The sequence below is a fragment of the Triturus cristatus genome, chromosome 6 (genome assembly GCF_964204655.1).
Source record: "Triturus cristatus chromosome 6, aTriCri1.1, whole genome shotgun sequence".
Classification (NCBI taxonomy): domain Eukaryota; kingdom Metazoa; phylum Chordata; class Amphibia; order Caudata; family Salamandridae; genus Triturus; species Triturus cristatus.
Window position 1 is genome coordinate 104,182,036 of NC_140589.1, and position 6,509 is coordinate 104,188,544.

Below are 6,509 nucleotides of genomic sequence, written 5' to 3' on the forward strand. Positions count from 1 at the left end.
CGGACGGGCGCAGACGGGCGCAGACGTGCTTGCCTTTGGCGCACCCACTGCGCGCTCGCACCATGCCCCTCTTTTGTAGCGTGAGGGGAGCAGACGCTAGACTGCTCCCTGCGCTACTACTAAGATGGCGGCTGGGCGGGTGATAAAGAGTACTGGGGAGCGAGGAGCTAAGACTGCACAGGAGGTGAGTGCCGGTGAAAAGATCGTGAAGATATTTTAAAACGCTTTGTATTTAAAAGAGTGCTTGTTAAGAACACAGTCACAAAAATACAACAGGTTAAAAACAGGTTTAAAACTACCTGAATAAAACCACTCTTAGAATCCCTCCAGCTTCACACAATACTAAATAGCGCTGTAGCGACTGTCTCCCGGCTCAAGCCTCAGGAGTTTACGCCTACATAGTGCTCTACATACTAGTGCAGAGATGTGCAGTATAAGCTCTGAAGATGTCTCTATGTTCATTCTAGTGCATGATGCACAGTAGGACAGGCATGCACTACAAACCTGAGTAGAGGTGTACTGTGATTGTAGTGTGGTGATCTCAGCACTCTAGTAGGGAAACATATAACACCATACCTTTACTTTGATGCTAAGTGGTCACTTCACAACATTTGAGAGTTTTTGTTTTCCTTAAGGTACTTCTCTATTGCCTTTGGTTGTTTCTATTCAAGTTTCTGGGTGTAATGATCATTTGTTTGGTTAAACTAGCTTCCCCTGATAAACAGAGAATCTAAAAAAAAGTCTACTGGGACACTGAAAGCCTCAGAACTCAAGACCATTTAACATCTTGTTTGTTAAGAAATTAATTCAATTCTTCGAAGGTACTGGTGGTTCTGCCATCTGACCCATACCTAGACCTTGACAAGAGAAGTATCCAAAGGACTTGACACACATCTATAGACCACTGAGTATTTTTCAAAATGTGTTTTCTAATCATAGAATCAAGAATGAGAAAAGTAGTGTGCCATCTGCAGGGATGTTATATTTAGCAATCTTGTTGAAAACAGTACTGCAGTGCACGACCAGGAGTAATTAAATGCATAGAAAATAATTTTACCTTAAGACGTGTGTCTTTGTGCTCCATGAACTTGAAGTAGTTGTTCAAGACACGGGTGGCAATCCACTTGTTTATTGGCACGAGAAGCAATGTGAGTCCCAGACCTGCCAGGGATGCTAGCCCTACTTGTTGGTACAGCATATAGAAGGCAACAGCAAACTCGGTGGGCAGGATCCAGACTTCATGAAAGGCAAAGCAGAACTTGGTCAGCTGCTCCGAGTCAGAGCTGATAAAGTTGACAACTTCACCCGTTGAGAAGCAAGACAGGCTTCTGCTGTTGGCCTTCACGGTTTTGCGGTAGATGGTGGACACAGCTGCAGCTCTGACCATCAGCTCCACCTTGTGCACTTCATAATCAAATTGATTGTGCAACAGGGCACCAAGAAAAGAACAGGCAAAGAGCCAGAAGGCATAGAGTAGTCCGTAGCTCAAAGGTTCATGGCGTTTCTCCATAAAATTCACCAAGCGATTGAGCAAAAGAGGGCCTGCAAAGGCCATGATGCTGACCACTACCCTGACAATCCCCAGTGAGAAGTACCTCAGACCATAAGCTGAGTTGAGTACAGACAAGAAGCGTACCTCCTTCTGGATATCTGAAGTACCATGAAGAAGACAACTCCCATCTGCATAATCTGTGGGACTGAGAAGTCTACTGCTCCCATCTTGGTTGGCCAAACTGTATACCCGCTTCTGGGTGGCTTTCTTTTTTTGCCAGCAGGCATTGAAGTGCTTGCAGATTATTTGCGTTTGGAGATTGTATGGTAAATGATAGACATCATCAGGCTGCTTCAGCTCTTTTTGGTATCCACGTTTCAACAAAGGATTCATCCAGAGGAAGAATAAACGTGAAAGCCAACTCTCATTTTTTTCATCAATCCTCTGCCACTCGGGCACTAGGGCCTCTGAATCAGTCAGAAGAGGGGTGCAAACCAAGTGGTCTTTTATGGTGACAAAGGCTTGGTGAGTGGGAACAGGAGCCATGAACGCAAGTATGTAGGCGGCAACACAGGCCAGCGACAATATGTTTCAAAATGGGTCTAGGCAGCATTGTCTATGATGCCATCCCATTATGGCTATACCACTCAAAAGATGAAGATTGTGAATGGCACAAGAAGGAGCACCAAGACTATCAAAACCAAGAGGCCTCTGGGGGTGCAATTTGCCGATCTGTGGAGCCTGAATAGAGCTATATATGAGTGATCCAGGCTAGTGCTGAGATTCCACCAGTCAACACTTCCAAGGAAATTGTTTCCTGCTATAGAAAAACAGGCTCCAGGATAATACTGATGATGGCAAGAACAGCAAAGAGAAATAAAACAGTGATCCGGCGCTTCGAAGAAAGTCTGGTATGATGATCAGATTCAGGAAACCTACAATAAACAAGGCATAATGTTAGGGAATACAAAATCTATTTATCGGCAAAAAGATGTATAGGATGAGGGCTACTGATCAAGAAAAATGAACACAAATCAAATGAGATTGAGGAAGACTACAGCTTGAATCTAAGAAGTCTGAAAATATCTTATTTTACGAGTTATGTCCTATGTGGTACGTCATCAAAAAGATATCCTCCAGATTCTCAAGGAACTTGCTATCCAGTCTGGTTTTACATCCATAGCCCTCCCTATACAAGAGTTGTCTTACATGCAGAAATCAACACACCCACAACCTGCAAGTGAAATAGCAGATGCATAGACTAGAAAAGAGACAGAGAAGGGATGAACAGTGAGAGAAGATTGTACAGGGGAAGGAAGAAAGAGGGGGATGAATGGAAGGCCTAGAGAGGGTACGACAGAAGGAGGATCAGCCCATGTATGCTACTTTTCTGCAGTAGCAAGTGTCTTCCAATGAGGGTCAGAACCAGTACTTGTGAAGCGGTTACGTCAGATCACTAAATGTCTTGGAGATGCGTGTAAATAGGAACTGTCCATCAGTTAATTCGCTATGAGAGAGACCAAGTAATCCAGGTCCAATGAACTGAACAGAGAATTGTGACTAGGAGTATTGCATCAGCAGGTTCAATCTAAGGTTTAACACCAACACCTTAAGACCCACCTGAAGGTTCTCAGGGGTTTTGGGAACCTGATACAACCTTACATAGTCCGATTTTAGCACAAAGCATCCTAAGATAAATTCACATTTCAAGGGTACAGACTCCTGCGTAGTTCATGCATGATTAGATCTGTATGTCCTTGTGTAAACAAGTAATACAGAGACTAAAGGTAGCAACAACATTGAAGGCAAGGTTGTGGGGTTAGTGACAAAATAAATGGGGCCTATCACATCACAAATTACTTTCTTCTCTGCATCCCCATAGTGGGTGTAGCCTTCCATGACACTGATCCCTAGGAGACGCACAACAGTGGATAACTCTAAGGTACTTACGTGTAAGACATTAGTCTGTGAAGAAGAGCTCAAAGTAGTCTGGGAGGGGTGCATTAGGGTGTTTATCTAGAGGATATCTAAGGGTAGGAGAATCTATGTAACTGAGTTGCCCATTTGGTAATGCTCAATTAGCCACTGGAGATTGGGTATTGGCTGAGGGGTCTCATGAATACCTGTGACATGTCTATGACTTTAATAAAATGAAAGATGCCGGAATCTACACTCTTTCTTCAAAAGAACAAATAAAAGTATTCGGAGCACACAGAGCACATGTTTATGTTGCTAGGAAAGATCTCATAGCCCAAATCAATCAAATGCATAAGAAATGTATACAAAAGCAACCTGGACAGTATCTCATAACACAGCGATGCAAATGATTTCCTATGTTTTAACATATTCCAGTTCCATAAGTATGCCATTTTTAGCCATTTCTTCATAATTTTCTTCAAAGGTAGGACTGAAGCCTTAGTTTCCATCCAGATACTTTTCATTGATTGCTGGTACCATGAGGACATTAGAAGTACGAAATAATTTATAAACCACTGCAACACATTTCGAAGAAAACCCCTTCTTCAGGCGCGCAATCTTCATAATCCAAAGAATAATGACAACCTATAGACAAAGGTAAATAAAAGTGAACTAAGGGTTCCATCCAAGCATTTAAGAAAATTGTATGCAAACTACCTACATACTAACTGAATTAGTGTTGTTCTCCTGCAATAGATTTTCTTGCACTAAAGTTTTTTTACTATGAAATTAGACGCAATGTTGTAAATTCAGGAATTTAGAGTAACAAGCGTAAATTGCCAGAAATTGCACAAGATTATGCTGGTATAACAAAAATGTTGCCTGGGCACATTCAGGACCTTGCTGTTATATACATTCCTACGACAACCATTCCCACTTTAGCTTACCCAGTTTCCTCCTTTTTTCAGAGGGAATTTCCAGTGACAGCCTGTTCCATCTCCTCTGCTTGTTAACCCTGCAGCCTCATCCATGTGCTAGTTATCTTTTCCCTGCCACTATTCCACATCCCACACTCTCCTCACTGACACCACCTTCAGGTCTGCCCACTCACCTAGCTGATAAGACTGACTTGGCCTCCTCCTCTCTTTTTATCTAACCTGAATCATCATTTGTCTTACCATATCCTACTCCGATGAGGTTTAGTAGTGGCAAGAAGAGTAGGCTCAACAAGGCCGGAAGTCACAGCTTGTACTGCTAGCTCAACATCGAAGTATAGAAGGTGGTGGAGACATACAGAGTCCCTCTCTGTATGATCTTTCTGTAAGGAGGCAATGTTCTAGGAGCTAAAAGGGTCATAGATTAAGCTAGTTGAAAAGTAACAGAACCTGGTATCTATCACAGTGTTCATCTGTGAAACAGCGGTCTGTCAGTGTTCAGGCAGCAGCCGATCATTCTTCCATCACCAAAGAATAAAGCTAATGAAGCAGAAGAAAATATTGGCATAGCAAACAAGTGCATCATTTTAATTGGGGATTGTTTTAGTGGCATATACCAGAACCAGAAGACCAGGACACATTCAACCGCTCACCACATGTACATGGTCTTGCAACTCTAGCTTAACTTGAACTTTTGTTCAAGTTAAGCTAGAGTTGCAAGACCATGTACATGTGGTGCTGCAGTGAAATCTGGCTCAAAGTGTTAGTAAAAGACACTGACATGATGACTTTATACTTCTAATTCTCTTTAGTGTATAGATAGATGGTGTCTACTGGGACACTACCTTTGGCCATTGGTAGCAGTGGCTTGACATGTCCTTCCAGTCCAGGCTGAAGACCCACCTCGCCATCCTCCAATGAGGACCCAGAAGAAGAGCAAAATAACAGAGGACATAGTGCCTCTAGGGCAGCAGTAGCCCATCCGTATGGGTGGAGGGGCCACCCCGCTGCCTTTTTCCTGACATGAAGAGTGCCTGTTGGGCTGTGGAAAAGTTAGCCTGACTGACAACTTTTCTTGTTAAGGTCGGGCAGGCAGGAGCTAGACATGCGCTGAATGTACATGATCATGGCTGCCTGAGCTGAACTCTGCCAGGCTGAGGATTTCACAGCCCTGTGAGTGTAACCTCCTCAGCCCAGTAAAAGTGTCCCGAGGCCCTCCCCCTCATGACATGGGGGAGCGTTACCGATAGCCTCGTACCTGGATGCTTCAGTTTTAAGCCCTTATGTGCCCAGGGCCAAGTGTTAATCAGCAACTCCTCATCACAGATTGGGGTGAGTCAGCAGTCTCACTGATCCCCTAAGATCAATGAGAGAAAGCAGCAGTCCCAACCCTCCTGGGACCGCTGAGGCTTCTCTCCCAAGTTGCAGAGAAGCTAAGTTTAATCATTTTTGATGTTTGGTCCGCAAATATGTGTATGTATGAATGTATGTATGTATGTGTATTTGTGAGTGTTGTGAATGTGTGAGAGTTGTGAGTGCACATGTGTGAACGTATGTTTGTGAGTGAATGTGTCTGAGTGTGACCCCTCGCCACCTGCTAAAATGACCAACCGTCACTGCTCTGGATGGGCACCATGACAGAGGGAAATAATCCCCATCACCAAAGAAAATATGAAGATCAGTTACCATAATTCTGTCAAACTGGAAGTATTATCTTCACCTGAAAGAGAGAATAAGTACCATGACAACAAAAGTGTAAACATTCTTGTTAATCACAACTGACAGTTCAGTGGTCTTCACCTAAGAATGCACTGCCACATGCATCAAAAGTAGGATTTGCGATTCCTAAATAGCAATTTTTAAGGATTCGCTATTTGGGAATCGCAAATCCTTATGCATGTAGAAATCGCAAAATAAATTATATAGGCCCATAGGAATGAATGGCAATGCATTTGCAAATTGTGATTACCAAATTGATAATCTCAAATTGAGAATGCAATTCCAAGGGTGCCAGGGGGCCTAAGGCCCCCCTGATGCACCCCCCCCAAAAAGCTAAGTGTGCACATGTGGCAGTCATGTTGTGGGAGTATCTTCTCAATATATTTGCTTGGGAAGAAGTTTCTGGTTCAGAGGAGGGTTCTGACGGGGAGGGATGATGCGTGTGC

The 6,509-nt window shown here is 43.4% G+C and overlaps 1 pseudogene across 1 annotated transcript in view; it reads right to left on the reverse strand.

Annotated features, from left to right (window-relative positions):
• Positions 1–3,372, reverse strand: part of LOC146816444 (ATP-binding cassette sub-family C member 10-like) — an 839,384-nt pseudogene extending 836,012 nt beyond the window's left edge. The window contains exons 1-2 of the transcript XR_014962842.1: positions 3,353–3,372; positions 1,058–2,427 (exon numbers count right to left, since the gene is read on the reverse strand). The product of XR_014962842.1 is annotated as an ATP-binding cassette sub-family C member 10-like (transcript). The remainder of the gene's footprint in view (positions 1–1,057; positions 2,428–3,352) is intronic.
• Between the last annotated feature and the right edge of the window lie 3,137 nt (positions 3,373–6,509).